The 22,375-nt window shown below is 43.5% G+C and overlaps 1 protein-coding gene and 1 non-coding gene across 2 annotated transcripts in view; one reads left to right on the top strand and one right to left on the bottom strand.

Moving 5' to 3' along the window:
• The window catches only part of ADRA1B (adrenoceptor alpha 1B), a 61,012-nt gene that overhangs the window by 7,795 nt on the left and 30,842 nt on the right, over positions 1–22,375 (bottom strand). The gene's annotated exons all lie outside the window — the stretch shown is intronic.
• LOC112447654 (U6 spliceosomal RNA) lies at positions 9,290–9,396 on the top strand. Its single transcript, XR_003035833.1, has one exon. It is a non-coding gene; the product is annotated as a U6 spliceosomal RNA (small nuclear RNA).

Below are 22,375 nucleotides of genomic sequence, written 5' to 3'. Positions count from 1 at the left end.
TGATACTTATTCCTATAAACCACTCATTAGGCTAGAAATCTAATTACAGGAAATCGATGTTTGTTAACTTGATGTATCATTTTGGGTCAGTTGCTTTCCCTTTCTGGGCCTCAGTTTCCCTCCTTTAAAAATGTATTTATTTATTTTACTGAAATAGAGTTGATGGACAATATTATGTTAGTTTCAGGTTCATTACCTAATAATTTGACATAGTTTCCCTCCTTTAGTTGAGTGGTTTGATCCAAGTCCTGTCCAGCCGTATCATTCACAGTCTTTATAAGCCCAGCGCTAGAAGCCCTGCCCATCCCTGCTTCTCCAGACCCACCACAGAGGGGCAGTGCGGGTCAGGGGCTGGACTGCCACGCGCCTCAGATTCCACACATATTTCGGCCCCTTCCTTCCTCTCTCTCCTGCCAGCAGCACAGTAGCCATCGGGATTAGGGGCTCTGTTTGCAACACCAGCATGCCCTGGTGGGAGCCAAGAGCCCTCATTAATTAGGGAAGGTGCCAAGCCTCCTCGGGCACGAAAGCATGTTGGTGACAGGAATCCTTTTTTCTCTGGGCACAAAAACGGACCTTTGGGTGCCAGTGAAGATGGCAAGGGGCTTCCCTGATGGCTCAGTGGATAAAGAGTCTGCCTGCAATGCAGGAGACACAGGAGATGTAGGTTCCAGCCCTGGGTCATTTGGAAAATCCCCTGGAGAAGCAAAGGGCAACCCACACCAGTATTCTTTTTTGGAAAAGCCCTTGGGCAGAGGAACTGGTAGAGTATAGTCCATGGGGTCGCAAAGAGTCAGCCACAACTGAGCAACGAGCACGAAGATGCTAAAAGAGGGAGCAAATATCAATGGGAAATGTAGGTTTCTGGAAGCCTGCTCTCTCTGCTGGAAGTAAGGCCGGTGTCTGCTCTTTGCCAGGGTTACCAACTCTCAGTGCATGTCCTTGAGCCTGGCTCCACATCTCCTGCCCATGAAATGTTCCCACGCGCCTTAGCCCTGCGTCTTAGCATCATGGCTTGGCAGAACTGGGAAATCTTCTTCCTTAAGGGAAGGTCAGTCAGGGTGAGTGACTTTTACAAGGTCACTTGGCTGGTGAATGGCAGTACGAGAGCCAGAACCTGTTTAAGTGTCCTTCACTTGATCCAAAAAAACATTTATCGAGACAGTGGAGCTCAGTGATTAAGGACCTGTTCAGCAGACACGACTGAGCGATTTCACTTTCACTTTTCACGTTCATGCATTGAAGAAGGCAATGGCAACCCACTCCAGCGTTCTTGCCTGGAGAATCCCAAGGACGGATGAGCCTGGTAGGCTGCTGTCTACGGGGTTGCACAGCATTGGACACGACTGAAGCGACTTAGCAGCAGGAGCAGCGAACACAGGCAGGTACACCTGGGTTCAAGTGCTGACCTTGACTTCTTAGCTGAGTGAACTTGGAGAAGCTGCTTGAGCTCTGTTTCTCGGAAAACAGGAATGGTGATAATTCTTTTCTGAATGGATGAGTTGAGCTTAGGCTTGGTAAGTGCTTGGCATGTTAAAAGTACTCAGTAAGTACAGCTATTCGACTGCTGCAAACACAACTACGTTACTACTGCCAATGCTGCTGTTGCTGCCAGTGCTAGTGCTACCAAGATGAAGGAAATGCAGAAGAAGACGAGCTCTCCTGTGCAGAGCAGGTGTCAGGACTCTCACCCTGCTGCTCTTCCCAGTACAGGCCCAGGGATAGGGCTCCAGCTGGTTCTGGAACTTGATGAAACTGTATGTGATATTCATGCAATTTTCTGGGGGAGAATCCATAGCTATCATGGGCTTGATGGGGTCAGCAACCCTCAAAGGTTTAAGCCTCACCCATCTCAAGTCTAGAGCTTCCTAAGCATCAGTCACTCCACTCCTTGGACCACCCATTACTTAATGCTTTTCTCTAAATAAATTCACTTTTGGTATCTAAATTTTTTTTTAAAGAAAGCTTTTTATTACTGTTTAAAAACCTGCATTATTTGCTATAAACAGAATGCAATGGCAGAGAAAAAGAAGATGAAGACAAAACATTAGTAGCTCTGGATGACTCCATAGTGTAGTGTGTCTGAGCCTCCTCTCTTTTTCAAAGAGGGAGATTAGCTCAGGTTGAGGGGTGTTGAAAACTTGCTGGCTTTAAACTGAGGGGCATTCATTCCTCTTTGAGGACCTGAAGGATTGAAAGAGAAGTGAACAGGGACTATTTCCTCACTAGAGAACCCAGCCCCTGGCACATAATAGTGCTAAATAAATATTTGTTCACTGATTGACTGACTGAATATGTGATTCAGTTGGTGCCATCTCTGGCTGGCGTTTCAAGCCATCTTGCACTGCACTCAGATCCATAGTCATTTTGAGCAGCACTGTGGGCACAGCTCTGGGAAACCACTTGTAGGAGGCCCCATGGCTCCATTAGGATGCCTCTTGTTAGTCTCTTACTGAGGTTTTTTAAACAGATCAAATGAGACAACACCTCTGAAAGGGCTTGGAGGGGTTGAAAGCTTCACATCTGGGTGGGGCAAGTAAGAGGGAGAACTTGAGAGGAAAGGGATAAAGCAGCAAGCAGATGGTGCAGTGAGCCCACTCATATCACATGGGCTTTGCCTGCTGAAGGGTGACTCAGAGGGACCGTGAAGTACAAGGATCCAAAAGCTAAAATGAAGCAGGATCAGCACAAGGAGAAGTACTTCTTGGCTGGACCATGGTCCGGGTGGGTCATCCTTAAGGTGCTATTCAACGAATCTGAACAGTGAATCCCCACTCTTCAAAACCACAAGGTTTGTGGAATAGTAGCTACCATGAAGATCCCCTGGGGAATGAAATGGCAACCCACTCCAGTGTTCTTGCCTGGAGAATCCCAGGGATGGGGGAGCCTGGTGGACTGCAGTCTATGGGGTCGCACAGAGTTGGACACTACTGAAGCGAGTTAGCAGTAGCAGCAGCTACTATGAAGATCCCCTGGGGAAGGAAATGGCAACCCCCTCCAGCATTCTGCCTGGGAAATCCCAGGGACAGAGGAGCCTGATGGGCTACAGTCCATGGGGTCACAAAGGAGTTGGACGTGACAGAGTGACTAAACAACAACAACAAATTCTGTGTCAGTCACTGGCCAAATGCCTAACCATCTCTACACCCTTTTTTACTTCTTCAACCAGCTCTGTTGCTAAGACAGCTCAGCATGACTGCACCCTGCATGGCTCTAGGGGGCACCATTCTGCCCGCTTGGACTCCTTGGTGTCTGGGAGTCCAACCTAAGGGCACTCCCTGGAGGCCACGACTATTACACTTGAGGGAATGGAACTAGCTCCAAGTCACAGAGCTAATGGGGGCAGAGTTTGAATATGAATCCAAGAAGCCCTTACAGAGGCTGTTAATCACTTCCAATACAATTCATGGGGAAACAAAATACACATGCTGATGTGTCTAAAGGACTGGAAAAACAGACATGAAAGGAGACATCAACTGTGTTTATCCTTCGGTGTTGAAATTATGGGTGAAATTTTATTTTCTGGGCTTTTTGGTGTTTTCCAACATTTTCTCCATAAACATGAATTACTTTTGTAATTGGGAAAAATCCAATGAATATTATTTAAAAGACAAAAAAATGAACCAAAAGACACTTTTTTAATGTTCTATTTAAATATAATCCACATGACAGTTCTATGAGCAAAGTGGGATTATCCATACTTTTCAGATGAAGAAACAGAGCTGTAAGTAGAAGGCAGCGCTTGTTCAAGGCTCTCTGCAGGTAAGGGGGGAAGGGGGTTGAAATGAGACCTTTCGTTGTTAAGCCCAGCAGCCTCCTCTGTTAGTTCCTGATGTGTCTGTGGTCCCCTGATGTACCTTATTCTCTTACTATGGACCCTGTAATATTCCTTCATTAAATATTGGTTGAAGGAATGACCAGTGGGTGGGGATTGCACCAAGGCATAGAGAGATGCAGAGCATCATTTGTCTGGTCCCCCCAGGGCTGGGTGGTTTGTAACATCCTTCTGAGTTCTGACAATCTGGGTCTCTAGGATTATAAATTTGCTTTGACTTATTTCATGTTCAGCATCACACAAGCAGATGACCTCAAGGGAGCCAGTGGGTGGTAAAACCATTTTGATCAGCTTGTAAATAGAGTGGAACTCCCTTTCAATGGGGCTGTTATTAGGAGCATTTGGCTACATCTTCAGCCAAGCCAAGTCTTCCCAGTGCAAACCGTTTGCCCAATAAAAACAAAACAAAAAATGTCAAATACTAGTTACTAATTCTTTCAGCATTGAGAAGGAGGTTTCCTTGGATTTGGAAATTCCCTTCGAGGTTTTTCCATTTTCATTTGCCACTTAACCTTGGAAAGAGATCACAAAATTGTGCAACAAATACAATATCCTCAGGGCCAAACAGACCCATGTTAAGTTTTAAAGTAAATGTTGAAAACAATAATAATCACCAGAGCCACCATTTATAATGAACTAAGAACCAGTTATTAGGTACTATGTTTACAAACATTCTCTCATCCAATCCTTCCAGAAGCATTGCTATTATTATATTTCATTCTATGGATGAGGAAACGGAGGTTTAAGAGATTAATTAAGTCACATGTCTAGTAAGAGGTAGAGTTAAGATTAAAATCTAACTCTAAAGTCTGGGTTCTTACTCATTGCTTAATAATAAGAAAAAGAAGCTTCTATTCATTTCTTTAAGCACTAGGCAATTTCCCCCTCAACTGGAACAATCTTTCTTTTCACTAAACTGTCACAGTATTTTATCTGAAGCTAAAATATGGCATTTATCACTCTCTATCTTGAATTACAGTTGCTTAGGGCTATGCCTCATCTAAGATTAGACTGTGAGCTTCTAGAAAAGAGAGTTCATGTCTGATTCTTCCCTTTCTACTCAGGGCCTCGCATAGTGCCTGACACAGAATAGCTACTCAGTCAACATGTGCTGCAAGAATAATAATTAGTAATAAAGACAGCAAGCCAAAATATGTTAGGCCTTGGCTACTCAAGGTGAGGTTCATGGATAAACAACGTCAACATCACCTGAGTGCTTGTTAGAAATGCAGAATCTCCATGATCCCGTGAATCAGAATCTGCTATTTAACAAGATCCTAAGGTGAGAAGCATTGCCTTAGTCCACATTACAATTTTATTTTAAAAATTGTTTTCCTGGGTATCTTGGAATTCATGGATGAGCAAAGGCTGGGCCGCAAGCCACCTCAACAAGGGACTGACTTCCTTGTCCCAAACCCTCCAGTGGCTCCTGTAGTTTATAGGATAAATTTCAAACTGTTTAGGTTGGAATTTAAGACCTGTTCAACCCGGCTGCAATGGACTGATTCTTCGCAACATAAGAGTTGACTTTTCTTGCTCTTTTCCTTTCATCTACTCTGTCCACTGATCTGAAATGTCGGTTCCTTTCCCCTCCTCCTCTCCATCCCTTGTAGGCCTGGCTCAAATTCCTCCTTTTCATAACCTCAGCCCACAATGCCCAGCTTCCTCTGAAGTGTGAAAATAGAAGGAAGGGGCAGGCTGTGAAGACCTGCTCAGATCCAGGTAACTGACACAGCTTAGCTAATCTCGCTCTCACAGTGAGGCAGGAGGGAGCGGTGGGTTCTGTAATTCTCAATTTAGAGATGAGGAAATCAAGTCTTCATGTGTATAGAACTCACTCAATGTTACACAGCTATTAAACTGTAGAGCTGGGATTCAAACCCAAGTCGCATGAGCTTCTCTGGTGGTTCAGACAGTAAAGAATCCGCCTGCAATGCAGGAGTCTCAGGTTTGATCCCTGGGTTGGGAAGATCCCCTGGAGAAGGGAATGGCAACCCACTCCAGTATTTTTGCCTGGAGAATCCCATGGACAGAGGAGCCTGGAGGGCTACAGTCCATGGGCTCACAAAGAGTCAGACACGACTGAATGACTAACACTTCACTTCATTGCCTGTCCCAAAGCTGGGCATTTTTCATAACAGACAATACAGCCTCTGAACTCTTAAAATACTTCTAAGTTGGGGGAAGACCAGAATTATTTACTTTCTATTTGTAATGGTGTCTTTACATATATCTTATCTGGCCATTAAAACACAGAAACCAAGAATTTTGTGGCACTGTACCTCAGTGGTTCTTAACCTAAGTATTCTGGTTATGCAAGTAATTTAGCACTGCATAATTTCAGGAGTTCACAGACTCACTGAATCCCATCCATGGGTGCCCAGGAGATGTAGTCACCAGATTAAGAGTCTCTGCTATTCTCTCCACAGAGTTCTATCACAACAGCTGCTGAACTTGTTTATTTAACAGTCTGTCTCCCTTGTCCACAAGCTCCTCAAGACCAGGGTCAGTCTTACTCGTCTTGTTTTTCTAGCACCAAACACAGAGCTTGGGTTATAGTGAATGTGTAAAACTATTTGTTGAGCACATAACCTCCTCTTTACGTGCCTAACCCAGTATCTATGTGATTCCTGGTAGGTGTGGGGTGATTTTCTTGCTTATAATGTGCTTCCTTCCTCTTCTTTATATGTTTAAATGGTAACCACAGGAACTCCCCTGGTAGTCCAGTGGTTAAGAATTCACCTTCTAATGCTGAGGACGTGGGTTTGATCCCTGGTCAGGGACCTAAGATCCCACGTGTCATTAGGCAACTGAGCCCATGCACTGTAGAGTCTGTGCACCATGACTATTGAGCCTGCACAGTCTGGAGCCTACAAGTGTGGCTCACACTATGAGCCACAACGAGAGAAGCCAGTATGCTGCAACAAAGACCTGACACACCCAAACAGATAAATATTTTTCAAAAGGTAACCACAGGCCAATGCCCAGTTCAGTTTTTGTCCTCTTCCTGAAATCTTTCCTGACTGCTCCAGGCCTCTTCTCCTGTATTTTCATCAAAACACAGGCCATATCACATACATCAATATGGAATGTCATTCTTAAGTGCCATTCGTCTCTTTATACAGCATCAAAGCTGTTTGAAGATGGAGTCTGTCCTATATTTCTAGCACAGGACTGGGGATCAGGTCAGGGACATCAATTGCCCACTGGTTAATTGATGGACCGATTCCCACTTCAAAGAGGGAAGCGACCTCTTGGCTTAGGCCCAGAGTTGGGAGCAGATGGGATAGAGTGGTTTCTGTAGCACTTAAGGGTCTATCTTTGATGCCAAACTGAGTGTGTTCCAAACTTTGGCCTTAATGGAAATTTCCCAATAGAACCCTTTTAAAATTGAGCATTGATGGGATCTATGTGAAGGAAGCCATATGACTTTATGAATGGACATAAAAGGAAGACATGTAAAGGGAGAGACATAACTTGCTTTAGTATGTTGCTGTTATTCCATTGTTAAGTCATGCCCAACTGAGACCCCATGGACTGCAACACGCCAGGCTTCCCTGTCCTTCACTATCTCCTGGAGTTTGCTCAGACCTGTGTCCACTGAACTGATGCTGCCATCCAACCATCTTGTCCTCTGTTGCACCTTCTCCTCCTACCCTCAATCTTTCCCGGAATCATGGTCTTTTCTAATGAGTATAGAAAGTCTCTATCCAAGACAACTTCAGTTCTCCTTGAATTCATCTGTAAATTCAAGACAATCTCATTAAAATATCATTATGGTATTTTTTAGGGACTGGGGTGGGTAGAGAGAAGAACCTAAATGATCACAAACTAAATATATGGAAGAATATAGATGATAAAAGAATAACCAAGAAAAAAATATCCAGGTTAATTAAAACAAGAGGAATGACCGGAGTGGTGTGGGGAAAATGTGGAAACTTACCGGTATAGATAGTAAAACTTACCAAAAAGTCATCTCACATTATAAAAGTATTTAAAAGACTCTAGGGCACCTGACCCGCCTCTTGAGAAACCTATATGCAGGTCAGGAAGCAACAGTTAGAACCGGACATGGAACAACAGACTGGTTCCAAATAGGAAAAGGAGTTCGTCAAGGCTGTATATTGTCACCCTGCTTATTTAACTTCTATGCAGAGTACATCATGAGAAATGCTGGGCTGGAAAAAGCACAGCTGGAATCAAGATTGCCGGGAGAAATATCAATAACCTCAGATATGCAGATGACACCACCCTTATGGCAGACAGTGAAGAGGAACTCAAAAGCCTCTTGATGAAAGTGAAAGAGGAGAGTGATAAAGTTGGCTTAAAGCTCAGCATTCAGAAAACAAATATCATGGCATCTGGTCCCATCACTTCATGGGAAATAGATGGGGAAACAGTGGAAACAGTGACAGACTTTATTTTGGGGGGCTCCAAAATCACTGCAGATGGTGACTGCAGCCATAAAATTAAAAGACGCTTACTCCTTGGAAGGAAAGTTATGACCAACCTAGACAGCATATTCAAAAGCAGAGACACTACTTTGCCAACAAAGGTCCATCTAGTCAAGGCTATGGTTTTTCCAGTGGTCATGTATGGGTGTGACAGTTGGACTGTGAAGAAAGCTGAGCGCCGAAGAATTGATGCTTTTGAACTGCGGTGTTGGAGAAGACTCTTGAGAGTCCCATGGACTGCAAGGAGATCCAACCAGTCCATTCTAAAGGAGATCAGCCCTGGGATTTCTTTGGAAGGAATGATGCTAAAGCTGAAACTCCAATACTTTGGCCACCTCACGTGAAGAGTTGATTCATTGGAAAAGACTCTGATGCTGGGAGGGATTGGGGGCAGGAAGAAGAGGGGATGACAGAGAATGAGATGGCTGGATGGCATCACTGACTCGATGGACATGAGTTTGAGTGAACTCCGGGAGATGGTGATGGACAGAGAGGCCTGGCATGCTGTGGTTCATGGTGTCGCAAAGAGTCGGACACGACTGACCGACTGAACTGAACTGAACTGAGGGCAGGAAGTGCAAGAAAAGGCAGATAGATCAATGCAATTATATAGTTTATAAAGAGAATAAAGTATCCAAGAGAATTTGATATGTCATTTCAATGCTTGTGGGAAAAAAGATTATTCTATAAGTGGTGTTGGGACAACAGTCTCGCTATTTAGAAACAAATAAAGCTGGATCCTTACTTTATTTCTTACATTAAAATAAACCCCAGATGGATCTAATATATTAAATATTAAAAATTATTTAAAATATTAGAAGATATAGTTAACATTTTTATGTGGTTTTGAAATAGGAAAGACCTTTTTACATATGACAGGAGTTCAGGATCTGTAAAGTATTGCTGTATTTGCCTGGACATTTCTATAAAGTCACAAACTTTGAAAACAAAGTTATAAGAACTGAGAGAAACATTTGTAACTCAAACAACAGTAAAAGCAGTGCTCGCTTCGGCAGCACATATACTAAAATTGGAACGATACAGAGAAGATTAGCATGGCCCCTGCACAAAGATGACATGCAAATTCATGAAGCATTCCATATTTTTAATATACAAGCAACTCCTGCAGCTCAATTCCAGAAAAATAAACGACCCAATCAAAAAGTGGGCCAAAGAACTAAACAGACATTTCTCCAAAGAAGACATACAAATGGCTAACAAACACATGAAAAGATGCTCAACATCACTCATTATCAGAGAAATGCAAATCAAAACCACAATAAGGTACCGTTTCACACCAGTCAGAATGGCTGTAATCCAAAAGTCTACAAGCAATAAATGCTGGAGAGGATGTAGAGAAAAGGGAACCCTCTTACACTGTTGGTGGGAATGCAAACTAGTACAGCCACTATGGAGAACAGTGTGGAGATTCCTTAAAAAACTGGAAATAGAACTGCCATACGACCCAGCAATCCCACTGCTGGGCATACACACCGAGGAGACCAGAATTGAAAGAGACATGTGTACCCCAATATTCATCGCAGCACTGTTTATAATAGCCAGGACATGGAAGCAACCTAGATGTCCATCAGCAGATGAATGGAAAAGAAAGCTGTGGTACATATACACAATGGAGTATTACTCAGCCATTAAAAAGAATACATTTGAATCAGTTCTAATGAGGTGGATGAAACTGGAGCCTATTATACAGAGTGAAGTAAGCCAGAAAGAAAAACACCAATACAGTATACTAACGCATATATATGGAATTTAGAAAGATGATAACGATAACCCTGTATGCGAGACAGCAAAAAAGACACTGATGTATAGAAGAGTCTTTTGGACTCTGTGGGAGAGGGAGGGGGGGATGATTTGGGAGAATGGCATTGAAACATGTATAATATCGTATAAGAAACGAATCACCAGTCCAGGTTTGATGCAGGATACAGGAAGCTTGGGGCTGGTGCACTGGGATGACCCAGAGGGATGGTATGAGGAGGGACGTGGTGGGGTGGGGTTCAGGATTGGGAACACGTGTACACCCATGGCGGATGCATGTTGATGTATGGAAAAACCAATACAATATTGTAAAGTAAAGAAAAAGAAAGCAATGGCAAAAAAAAAAAACAACAACAACAGTAAAAGCAGTAATATTTCCAATACACAAAACTCTCTTTCAAATCAAGAAGAGAAAACAATTCAATAAAAACAAAGGAAACCATATGGACAAGCAAATAACAAGAGTAAGTACGAGTAGCCAGTGAACTCATGAAAACATCATAAAATTCCTTTACCAAGCAAATAATTACCAAGCAAATTAAGAAGCAGAAAACGATTTCAGATCTATTAGTTTGGCAAATATATGAAAAATTTTCATACATTCTATGTGGGAGTGCAAATTTTGGGTAAAAAAACCTGGTGTTATTTAATACAATTAAAATGATCTTAGCTTTTGCTTTTGATGTAAATACTCCACATCTAGGAATATATCCTACAGAAGTACTTGTAAACAGAACAAAGGTAAAAGTACAGAGGACTTCCCTGGTGTTCCACTGGCTAAGACTCTGCACTCCCAATGTAGGGGGCCCAGGTTTGATCCCTGGTCAGGGAACTAGATCCACCTGCCATGACAGAGTTAGCATGCTGCAATGAAGATCAAAGATCCTGTGTGTTGCAACTAAAATCCAACACAGCCAAATAAATAAATAAATCCTTAAAAAGTACAGGATACTCCAGTAATGTCCCCCCAAGATGGGAAATTACCTACATTCCAGCAATAGGGGATTGTGAAATAAACCATGAAGCATTCATGCATTGAAAAACCATACATCTATTAAAATGGTAAGCTAGGTCTACCTGAAATGAGGCTCATGACCCAGTTAAGTAGAAAAAAGCAAATTTCAGGAAAGAAAGTCTAGTATGATCTGATTCTTGTAGAAAAACATGTGTGTGTGCACACATGTGTGCATGTATGTGTGTATGTGTCTGTGTGTATGTTCATAGGGCTTCCCAGGTGGCTCAGTGGTAAAGAATTCACCTGCCAATGTAGGAGGCACAGCTTTGATTCCTGGGTTGGGAAGAGCCCCTGGAGGAGGGCATGGAAATCCACTCCAGGATTCTTGCCTGGAGAATTCCATGGACAGAGGAGCCTGGCAGGCTACAGCCCAATACAGTTTCGGAGTTGGATGGACATGACTGAGCACATATACACACATGTTCATAGAAAAAATCTGGGTGGAAAAAACTTCGTAATGGTTATCTTTGGAGGAAGGCTTTAGGGGAAGATTTTCACTTTTTATTTAAAATTATTTTTGCAATGAATAATTATTACTTTTGTAATTAGAAATAGGGAGAGAGGGGAGATGGGAAAAGGAGAGAGAGAAATAGAAGTTGAAAATATTAGCAAAAAAAGCTAGCCTAGGGCTAAATAACTGACTGACATTTATGCATGGTCATCACATTTCTGGGCCCCACTTCCTCATGTGTGAAACAGGGGGTTGCATTAGCACCCGTGCTCCCTGTTTCTTGGATTCTCAGCTGTGTTCACCCCACTGTCAAGGTGAAAGGGAGACTAGAGGAGAAGGCAGGAATATACCTGTGGCCAGAGCGCCTTCGAGCCTGTAACAAACAGGCGGTGAAGTACCGGAGCCTCCCCTCTGAGGAGCAGATAGCTTGCTGCCTGGCCGAGATGCTCAGAGCAGTGGGATGAAAGGCTCCAGAGAGAACAGGGACCATTACTGGCCTTGGGGAATCAGGTGGTAAAACGCTGAGATGGGACCACTTAGGCCATTAGGCACTGTGCGATGCCTTTCATCCCTTCTCTGAGCAGCTGTCTGCTGACCCCCACTGCCTTCCTCTTTCTGACTCATCCCTCTGTTCTGTCCTTTGGCTGGTGGGAGTCTAATCTTATCTGCTGGTTTGCCGGGTCCCGGCTGGGACCCCTGGACAGCTCTACATCTCCTCTCCACTGGTCTGGCCTGGTTTAGGACGCACTCCTCCAGAGGGGACCACACCCGCGCGTCATGCCTCCCTTGTCACCTGCGGCCCTCAGGGTGCATGGCTCCAGCCCGCTCTATCTAGGACGTCTTGCCTTCTCACCAGAGCCCTCGCCTATCTTTCTGTATCCCGAGGGCCAGGGCGGGTGTCATGAATATTGTATGATGAAATGATTAGTCTTTGCTGCTGAATACGTGCTGCTGTCCAGATTTCAGCAAATCCTCATCCTGCTCCTCAGTCCAGGTTCACAGACCTGCCATAAAATGACCCCCAAACTGCTGCCCTTTCTCACAGCTCAAAGGCTTTTCGCTGCTAGGAAACTTTGCAGATGCAAGTGCCTAGGAGACCATTTAGAGCTCAACTCAGAGATGGCCTGTAGGCCAGAGAGCTGGCTGGGCTTGCTGAGACCCTGGAAGAATGTTTTCTGAGAATTTCTGTGAAGGGACAGGATGTAGTTGTTCAGTATTTACTGCCTATGTTGTTTATATATATATGTAGCCCTGACATAAATCGGAGCCTTTCCTCCCCTTGAAAGCTAGGCAAGGTGATCTTGAATGTCCCTTTTCCATAACCCCGGGATATCTGAAACTCTCCCTCAATGTTCCTGGCTCCTGGGTGGGGCAGGGGGGATAACTTCATCCCCGTCTCTCCTGTTTCTTGGCTCTATTTCCCTAGGTGCCTGCTGTGCTTATAGCGCCCGGAAGCAGTGCTTATAGCACCCGGAAGCAGTGCTTGTAGCGCCCGGAAGCAGTGCTTATAGCGCCCGGAACCAGTGCTCATAGCACCCGGAAGCAGTGAAGAGGAAAGTCACCTGCACCAGGTATTTAAAGCAGTGCTTAGGGCTGGGCTCCCTGCCCCTCTTCTTGCTCTCTCTCACCTCAACTTCTTTCTTCCCACATTGCTTCAGGGGTTCAAAATTCTTATTGTTTTTAAGGCAATAATTTCTGTTCTCTTCTGGTAGCTTTGGCATCAGCATTATTGAGGGCAATGAGGAAGACAGGATGTGGGTAGTGATGTGAGGAGATGGGTTTCATTTTCCACCTTCAGCTCTAATTAAGATATTTTCTTAAAGACAGTTCCTTTCCTCAAAGAACCATATTTTCAGAAAATACAATTTCTTTATCTCTTTCATGTAAATAAATGCTTCTTTCTCAATTTGATCTATGTTTTTAGGTTACTGCTTGCAGTGAGAGGGCCCCAAACTTTGCTCCACTTCACAGAGTCTTTATTGAACAACATCTCCTAGGTGTCTGGAACTGGTTGAGATTTTAATCCAGGAGATTAACACTGACTGGGAAAGCAAGGAGATTTAAGCCGGTGAGTTTAATACAACCATCATGCCCATTTTATGGATGAAGAAAACTATGGTTTAGAGCAATTAAAGATTACATAGTGGTGGAGATAGGATTCAATCCCAGGCATAATCCCAGAGCATCTGATCTTTCTGCATCTTAGTGCTGATTCCCACAGACCAGAGACTTGCTATTTCCCTGGAACATTCTTTGTGAAGGGGCCTAGAAGAAAACCAGGAGATGATGGTTACTTGCTAAAATGGAGAGGTGTTGGTGGGTGATAGTTTGGGAAAGGGTCATTAGATTTTGTGCTTCCCTGGTGGCTCAGCTGGTAAAGAATCTGTCTGCAATGCAGGAGACCTGGGTTCGATCCCTGGGTTGGGAAGATCCCTTGGAGAAGGAAATGGCTACCCACTCCAGTATTCACACTGGAGAATTCCATGGACTGTATAGTTCATGGGGTCTCAAAGAGTTGGACATGACTGAGTGACTTTCACTTCACTTCATTAGATTTTGCTACTTTCAGAGAAATTTCCTGCAAAACCAATTCCATCTTTGCACATTTTGAGGAGACAAGAGCTGAAAAGACAGGGAATTGCTTCCCCTTTGTGAGTGAGGGTGTAACAGGAGTGGGGCAGGTGTGTTTCAGCGGGCAGGTGTGTTTCAGAGGGCTGGTGACCTTAGACTATTTAGTGCTTGAGTAGGGAGGTCTGATGTCCTATGCAGTGTCCTGATCACAAGGAAGGTGGAGAAGTTGGGGTGACTCTCATGATAGCTAGAAATGGACTCAATCCTTATGATGTTGCCCAAGAAGATACAGAAGATGGTGGTGATCTGAATTTAACAACAACAACAATAATAATAGCCGTTACCATCTACTGGGAGCATATGAGAGACAAGGGCTGTACTGAATCCCTACTACTACTACTACTAAGTCACTTCAGTCATGTCCGACTCTGTGCGACCCCATAGACGGCAGCCCACCAGGCTCCCCTGTCCCTGGGATTCTCCAGGCAAGAACACTGGAGTGGGTTGCCATTTCCTTCTCCAATGCATGGAAGTAAAAAGTGAAAGTGAAGTTGCTCAGTCATGTCGAACCCTCAGCGATCCCGTGGACTGCAGCCTACCAGGCTCCTCCGTCCATGGGATTTTCCAGGCAAGAGTACTGGAGTGGGGTGCCATTGTCTTCTCCAACTGAACCCCTAACATGCATTATCTCAGTACCCAAAACAACTCAGCGTGGGAGGTACATTTACTGTCCCCATTTTACAAATACTGAAATTGAGGCTTAGAAGAGAAGTTACTTCTTTAGAGTCACAGAGATATTAAGTAGTAGAGCCTCTGCTGTCCTATATTTTGCCATTTGGACCTGGTGAGAAAGGCCACCAAAACACCAAGGACTAAAAGGACATTTTAAAAAGCAGAGCAGATTCCACAAGAGGATACAAGAGGGTGCAGGGGAAACAGAAGAGCTATGTTGGGGTGTGAATATATTAGTTTTCAGATGACTCATATTCCCCCGGCCAAATCCAGGAGGAACTGTAATTATTTAGAATTGAAAAGTCATTGCCTGTCAGCTCCTGGCCTTGTGAAAGTAAGACCCAGGGACCCAAAAAGATGCGAGGTAAAGGGACATTTAACCCACAAACCCTTCCATCACCTGCAGTGCTGAGAACAAATGTGAGAGGATCGGGCCCAGGATGAACAAAAATTAATAAACAGAGATAAAAAGAAAGAGCTAAGCCAGACAATAAAAGGACAGAGAAGCTCCCTTTTCATTACCACTCCTTCTCATGTTTATGACAAGAATATGGTTGTCCTGTGCAGAATAAGACCTCCAACGTGGCCATGGACAGGCAGCAAGGACAGGGAGCCCAGGGTTCAGCTGAGGAGCTGCCTGCAGCCTCCGTGTGTGCCTCCTGGCGGTCTGGTGGCCCCAGCCTGTCTATCCAGATGGAGCTAAACCTTCCACTGGGTCACCCCAAAGGGCAGTGCACTCAAGAGTGCTGATTCCTCTGTCCCCCTCCTTCCTTGAAGGCTGGGACCAGATGTTCCACCCATAATTCTGAAAGTGCCACTGAGCCTCAGTGGATCATTATTAAAAACGGCCCCCAAAGCATGTGCTCTGGCCAAAGGAAGTTCCCAGAAAAAACCTTTCTGGCAGAGTGGCATCACAGCAGATGGATGGGCGAGATCCCGGCCCTCATGCTCCCCTCCCCTCTTGTCTTCCTCCACTGCTGGTGATAGGAGAGGCTTGATGGATCTGGGATGAGGTTTTCCCAACCATAAAGGAGCAGGATGCGAGGGGAGATCGTGAAAGACACTGGTGTGTGAAGAAGTACATTTGGTAGAAGGAGCCCAGCCTTGTTCTTCGGAGGCTGCTGAAGCGCAGGAATGGGGGCAGGCCAGGGATGGCCTGTCCATCTGCTCTGAGGTCTTGCTGCTTTGGTGGAGGACAGCGTGACCTCAGAAGAGAGTTTTGACCTGGGTACCACTCCTCCACAGGGCAAATGGACCATTATTGTGCCTGGGCATTTTATTCCAGCTTCTTCTGATCTGGTTCCTTATACTGCAGGACTGTTAAAAAGAATCATCTGGTCAAACCAGCATTTGACAAGGTTCATTAGCCCTGTTTTTAGTTTTAGTTTCACTGAAAGCACAGGAGTCCTTAATGGTGTCCGTGAATTCCCAAAAAACACAAGGTCATCTGATGTGCATGTGTGCATTTTCTGTGTAGCTGCTTTAGAGCTTCCATTGGATTCTCAAAGGGGCCCACGTACCAAGAAAAGAATAAGAATAATTGGTTTAAAGGAAATCAATGTTTTGATTGGGAACCAGGTTGCACGCATGCTCTAAAGAGCATGAATAAGCTATCAGAAGTCTGGACTTCATTTCTCTAAGGACAACACAAATTAATAATGCCCAGTGTTGGTGATGATGCAGGTGAGTGGGCATTCATATCCTGATGGTGGAAATATGAATTGGGACATGCTTTCTAGAGGGCAATTGGGCAATATGACTCAGAGACCTTACAATCTGATGTATTTAGTTATCCTGAAATTACAATCCTAAGTGTTTATCTTAGTGATTAAGGGCGCTGCCTCTGGAGTCATTATCTATGTCATTGTTGGCAAATTACTCCATCTCTCTAGGCCTCAGTTTCCTCACCTATGAAATGAAGGTAATATTATTTATTCATAGGACTCTTGGGAGGGTTAAATTTGATAATACAAATGAGGTACCACATCACACTGGTCAGAATGGCAATCATTAAAGAGTCTACAAGTTACAAATGCTGGAGAGAGCACAGAGAAAAGGGAAGCCTCCTACACTGTTGGTGGGCATGTAAGTTCGTGAAACCACTGTGGAAAACAGTATGAAGGTTCCTCAGCAAACCAAAAATAGAATTACCATGGACATATACCCAGACAAAACTATAATGTAATTCAAAAAGACACATGCACCTCCATGTTCATAGCAGCACAATTTACAATAGCCAAAACATGTAAACAACCTTATTGTCCTATTTACAATAGCCAAAACATGTAAACAACCTGACTGTCCATCAACAGATCAATGGATAAAGAAAATGTGGTTCTATACAATGGAATATACTTCCCTGGTGGCTCAGATGGTAAAGTGTCTGCCTACAATGCGGGAGACCCGTGTTCCCAACCCGAGATTCCTGGGTTGGGAAGATCTGGAGAAGGAAATAGCAACCCACTCCAGTAGTCTTGCCTGGAAAATCCCATGGACGGAGGAGCCTGTAGGCTACAGTCCACGGGGTCTCAAAGAGTTAGACACAACTGAGCGACTTCACTTTCACTTTCATACAATGGAATACTACTCAGAGGTTTGACAGAAAACAACAAAATTCTGTAAAGCAATTCTACTTCAATTAAGAAAATAAATTTAAAGAATGAAATAATGCCATTTCCAGCAACATGGATGCAACCATAAATTATCATACTAAGTGAAGTAAATCAGAATGAGAAAGACAAATACTATATGATATTGCTGGTATGTGGAATCTAAAACATGGCACAGATGATCCCGTCTACAGGACAGAAACAGACTCACAGACACAGAGATCAGACTTATGGTTGCCAAGCGGGAGGAGGGGGGAAGAGGGATGGCCTGGGAGTTTGGCATTAGCAGATGCAAACTAGCATATATAGAATGGATAAACAACAAGGTCCTACTGTATTGCACAGGGAACTATATCTAGTCTCCTGGGATAAAGCATCATGGAAAAGAATTTTAAAAAATGTATACATATATATGTGTATAACGGAGTCACTTTGCTGTATAGCGGACAGTGGCACAATAGCACAACATTGTAAATCAAGTATATTTCAATAAAAATCAATCAATAAATAAAGATAATACATGTAAAATGCTTCGTACAGAATCTGAGCAATAAATGCTCAATAAATGTTAGTTATTATTAATTAGATATAAGAATTTTATTGCCACATTATTTATCATAACTAAAATTTTGAACCAATCTCAAATATTCAATATAAGTGTTTGGTTTAATGATCCATATATCTCAACCATTAAAGATTAAATTACTGAATATGGTTGGAAAAATATGGTAATAGTAGGTTACAGAATAGCATGTATGGTATCATCGCATAGAAAAATGGCTGAGTAAATAAATAGACATCAAACATTTCAGTGGTTATGTGTGAACAATGGCATTTTATTACCTTTTTGTTTTTCTGTATCTTCTAAAAATGAACAATAAGATAAAACTACTTTGCCAACAAAGGTCCGTCTAGTCAAGGCTATGGTTTTTTCAGTGGTCGTGTATGGATGTGAGTGTTGGGCTGTGAAGAAAACTGAGCACCGAAGAATTGATGCTTTTGAACTGTGGTGTTGGAGAGGACTCTTGAGAGTCCCTTGGACTGCAAGGAGATCCAACCAGTCCATTCTGAAGGAGATCAGCCCTGGGATTTCTTTGGAAGGAATGATGCTAAAGCTGAAACTCCAGTACTTTGGCCACCTCATGCGAAGAGTTGACTCATTGGAAAAGACTCTGATGCTGGGAGGGATTGGGGGCAGGAGGAGAAGGGGACGCAGAGAATGAGATGGCTGGATGGCATCACTGCCTCGATGGATGTGAGTCTGAGTGAACTCCGGGAGTTGGTGATGGACAGGGAGGCCTGGTGTGCTGCGATTCATGGGGTTGCAAAGAGTCGGACATGACTGAGTGACTGAATTGAACTGAATTAAACTGAACTCAGTAAAAGTTACTTATATAAAAAATAAAAACAGATGACTAATCTTAGTTGAGAAATGGCCTTGAGTAATTATTTCTGTGAAGGTTCCTTTCTTTGTGTCTAAAATGAGAGCTGTACCTCTTTCTTCCTGAGAAACCGGGAAACCCAAATGAATGGGTGGGGTGAATGTGCTTTGTGAAGGGTGATACCTGACATGCACAGAAAGGCAGGGGTTCTTAACCAGAATAGCTTTCCCAAAATAATCTTCGTTGTCATGCAGGAGGCCCCCAGAGACCCAGTTGTCTGGACTCTGACAACCTGCCTCCAGCTCTAAAGTCCTGTTATGATTAACTCTGGGGAACTTGGTACGGATTGAGGATGAAAGGCACAGCGACTTTTAGCTACGAAAATTGGTCTGCAGTCAGGATCCCAAGTTTAATCTCTGTGAAACGGATGGGCAAGTGTGGCCATGCTTACTAATTAGGCGGCAGCAATGTAATTGATCAAATCAATTCCCTTCATGACGCAAAGCCAAAGAACCTAGGGACAGCTTGAGCTTGGAGTTTCCAGAAAGCCAGAGAACATGAATTGCTCTGCCAGAGATGTTAACGCGGTTAATTTAGATTGTTTGTAAATTGCTGGCTCCCTTCTCAATAACAGACACACTATGGCCCCTATGTTCCTCTAGTGGCCAGGCTCTGAGTTGGGGGATTTAAATTGTGCTCATTCATTCTTTTCCTGGATTTACAGCAAGCATTAAACTTCATCAGGCTTAAAGAGCCCTTGTTTTCTGGAAGAAAGCAAAGTTATAGCCAGGTTTTCCATTTCATTTACAAGTTGTTGTTGTTGCCTCACCGTTAATTTCAAACTCAATGCATTAAAAAATGTAAATGGGAAACCATTAGAAGAAATGTGGTTTATTTCAGGAACAACATTTTCAATTTATTAAGTACAGACCAGAGGGAAAAAAAAATGAGAGAGGCTGCTTTGGTTGAGTGAAATGAGCATGGGATGTGGAGGCAGACAGAGGTGGTTCCAAGTCTGGTCAGTATGAGTCCTGAGAACTTGGCTCAATTATTTCGCCTTTAGCCTCAGTTTTAGGCTTCCCTGGTGGTTCAGAGGATAAAGAATCCACTGCAATGTGGGCGACCTGGGTTCAGTCCCCGGGTTGGGAAGATCCCTTGGAGAAAGGCATGGCAACCCACTCCAGTATTCTTTCCTGGAGAATTTGATGGACAGAGGAGCCTGGTGGGCTACAGTCCATGGGGTCGCTAAGAGTTGACACGACTGAGCGCCTAAGCATAGCACAGCAGACTCAGTTTTCTTAGTTATTCAATGGAGAGAATGACTCCATCCTCAAAGGGTGGTGAAGGTTAAATAAGAAAACATACTCCAACACCTAGTTCAGTGCCAGAGACATAATAAGTGTTCAGTAAATATTGGTTCTCTGCCAGTGTCTTGTCCCCTGAACAAACCCTGGAAATCATGGCTTTGTTCTATTACAGACTCATGTATCCCAGTCCTATCGTCTGTGCTGTTAGATTTCCAGACTGTTCTAGACAATGGTAACTTGCAATCTTAACAGAATTTGGACATGTGATTCTCAAGAGGGGGGCCTAACAGAATCTGGGAATGGGAGTTTATGTCAGGTTTGAAAAAAGCACATTCAACATTATATTAGAATTTTTATTTATATGAAAATACTGTTGTTTTCATACTACCCATCACAGAATGCAAGGCTCAAATCTCTTGGTTGGCTGTGTAAGAGAATCTCTGATGGCAGAGGGCATGCAACTTTCGGTTTGGAGAAAGGGGTCATAGGTTAGGCAAGACTGAGAAAATTGATTTACAGAATGTCATTCTGGAAAAACATACTTGGAATGCCAGAGACTGACAGGACGGGGAGTTTTGGGGTGTGGAAAATTTTTTCTTTCTTGGTCTGGGTGCTGCTTACAGTGATGTGTTCACTTTATGAAAACCAACAGGGCCCTGTCCTTATGATTGGTGTGCTCTTCTGTACGTATGTCACACTTCAGTAAAAAGTGTAAAGAAAAACAAGTGGTATATACTTCGCACACATTTAGTATGAGATGGGACAAGGCCTAAAGATGTCTCAAGTCAATTTAGTATGGAAGGAAGGGTCCTCTGTAAATCCTACATCACGTTTATTTTTCCTGGATGGTTTCGCTTTTTATATATAAAAACAGAGCACAGTCCCAAGCCACCATCACCTCTCTCCTGGACCACTTTTTAAACTGCCTCCCAAAAGTGTCCTTCCTGCTTCCACTCTTGAGTCTCTAAAATCAATTCTCCATTTATGCACAGAGGTATTTAAAAAACATAAATCAGACGATATTATTTTCTGTGAAACCTTCCAATGATTTTTTACTATACTCAGAGAAAACTAAACTCTTTATCATGACCAGGAAGATCATACAATATGTCCATGCTGTCTTTCAACCTGACATCCTTTGTCACCTCTCTCCTCTTTCTCTTCACTCTAGCACTCTGGCTGCCACTTTCTTGTACCCTTCTAGTCCACCACTTCATTTTATTTCCTCTCTAGGAGTTACAGTGACTGGACATATTGTTCACTTACATATGGAGCATTTGTCCAGACCCACTCCCCAAGAATGATGGCTTCAGGAAAGTGGAGGCTTTGCCTGTCTCATTAGAGCTGCACTGCCTGGAAGAGACTTTGACACGAAGTAGGTACTTAACATGTGAGCTGACTGTGTGATTTTTATAAGCTTCTCAGTCTCTGAACCTCAATATGTCCTTCCTTCCTGCCTTTACAGACATCTGTAAAATTAGGTTATAATAAGCCTCTCTTCTCCTCTCTAGGGTTGTTGTGGAGACTGGAGGAAATAATGTATGTAAGGCACTCAGCACAGGGCCCGGCACATCGTACAAATGGTGGCTGTGCTGCCTGGTGCTAACAGCAGGGTCTTGTTAAGCTGACACCTACTAGAGGGCTCTGATTCATTTATCATGAGCAAGCAGTCATCTTTTATTAGGGACACTTTGACAAAATTGTAACACGGTATGTCAAGGGACCAGGTTTCCCAACATCAGCCTGATGTTTCTTTGGCTGTTTGCCATTCTCTACATGTTAATCAATTATTGACTGATTAACAGAGACCTTGTGCTGCGATCATCCTTCAAAAGGCAGGGCAGATGAAATTTGTATCTAGAAGAATGAGCAGCCTGCGGGACACTGTGCCAGGGTCAGATGTAAGAAATGAAAACACAGGAGCAGGAGACTCCAGCCAGGAGATGTTGGCCGGTGAGAAAGCAGATTGCCAAGGCTCTCCGCTAACAAATGGGATCATTTATTCTTGGGACATTCTGAATAAACTGGTATCTTTAGAAATGTTTTGTCAAAAAAAGGAAAGGCTGCTTGAAAGGTTCAGAGGAAACAGAACTTGTCTATTTTAAGAAGTTCCCAAAGGTAAACGTGCTTTCTGTAAGATGATGATGTAAATAAATGGGCACATCTTGAGTAAAGATCCTCATTGAATGATAAAGAGCTACTGATCTGAAAGGAAGAGAACACACAGAAAAATAAAACTG

The sequence above is a fragment of the Bos taurus genome, chromosome 7 (assembly GCF_002263795.3).
Source record: "Bos taurus isolate L1 Dominette 01449 registration number 42190680 breed Hereford chromosome 7, ARS-UCD2.0, whole genome shotgun sequence".
Lineage (NCBI taxonomy): Eukaryota > Metazoa > Chordata > Mammalia > Artiodactyla > Bovidae > Bos > Bos taurus.
This window is presented reverse-complemented; position numbering and strand designations above follow the sequence as displayed.